The following is a 1,430-nucleotide window of genomic DNA, read 5'->3' on the forward strand; positions in this document are numbered from 1 at the left end:
GGCTGAGTCTCAGCTTTAGGTGAAGCCTCCTAAGAGTGAGGCAACTGGAGTCCTACCCCCCGATGGACCAAACCCCGATCTCACGCAGAGTTCCCTTCCTGCAGCTGAGCCCCGACCTCAGCCCGAAACCCAAATTCACTATCCCTTCTGACCCTCGACCTACACTGAGTCTTCATCTGTGGTTGGGACCCTCACCTGGGCTGAGACCTGACCCCAGATGAGGCCAGACCACAGGACCCTAGTTTGAGTATTAGTCTCCGCCCCCCCCCCCACTCCCCTCCACTGGGTTGCTGACCCCTCTGCTAAGCTCTGACCCATCTGAGATCCCATCCCAACTTTAGTCCCAACCTGGCATAAATCTGAGCTTGAACCCAGAGTTGAGACCCTAACCCAGGCTGAGCTATTGAATCCGGACCCCAGCCTCCCCCACACTCTGGAGCACAGCCCGCTTTGCAACTTGAGGATTTCTAGCTCAGATGCCACCAGCAGGTGGGGCCAGGTCCCCACAGAGCCATCTCTCCTAGTGTGAGCTCCTGAAGCTAATTTCCAGGGCTCCCTGGTACGCGAGTAGTGGGCATCTGGGGGCCTAATCCGTCCCTTAGGCCAGAGCTCCCAGCCCCAGCAGAGCGCTCGTCACCTCTGCAGCTATAGAGAAAGCCTTAAAGGCGGGAGAGGATAAGGGTGGGACTGCTGGGATCGCTCCCCTTTCATCCCAGTGCCTCAAAGGGATTAACACAGTGTGAACAAACTTTTATGAGGGAGCCCAAAGACTTCCCAGCCCCAGGCCCCAGTGTGGAGGGATGGGCGGAGTTGCAATCCCAGTACAGACAATTAAACCTACTTGGGTCTTGATGGAAGCGACTGAAAAATGGGCAGGTGCAAGCCCTAACTGGACGGGAGCTGAGCAAAGGCCTGGGCCCGGCGCCCCAAGGACGGTCCGTCCTCAGTTTCCCGGTGCAGACTTTAGGGGAGGGAGGGCAGGATGCGGTGGGGGTGCTAATGGACCCGGCCTTGGCGAAACCGCGTCCTGGACAGGATCGAAGTCCTCTCATCCTTCCTGTGGCGGGAGGGACTCACTAGACCATTTGTGGGACGAGCAGAGACGTCTGGAGCCGCACCGGCCCGCAAGAGCTGGGTGACCTCAGGTTCTCCCTGCGAAGGGTGGGGAGGGACCTCTTGGATGGAGTTTTAGTGTCTTGGCCCTTATGGTTGAAGAGAAAGAGGAAAGTTAGAACAGCCCGAGACGGGGCATGGAGCGGGGGAGATAAGAGGGGCCCGGGGATTTGGAAAATGGGTGGGGGTCCTTTAAGGCGTCTGTCCAGTTCCATCCGGCCCGGCCCCCCTTTAGGTTTCTGGGCTGGAGCTCCGCGCCGGCCGGGGCGGGGCAGAGCCTGAGGGGCGTGGCCTAGCCGCGAGTGGGCGGGGCCTAG

The sequence above is a fragment of the Myotis davidii genome, unplaced genomic scaffold (genome assembly GCF_000327345.1).
Source record: "Myotis davidii unplaced genomic scaffold, ASM32734v1 scaffold921, whole genome shotgun sequence".
Classification (NCBI taxonomy): Eukaryota; Metazoa; Chordata; class Mammalia; order Chiroptera; family Vespertilionidae; genus Myotis; species Myotis davidii.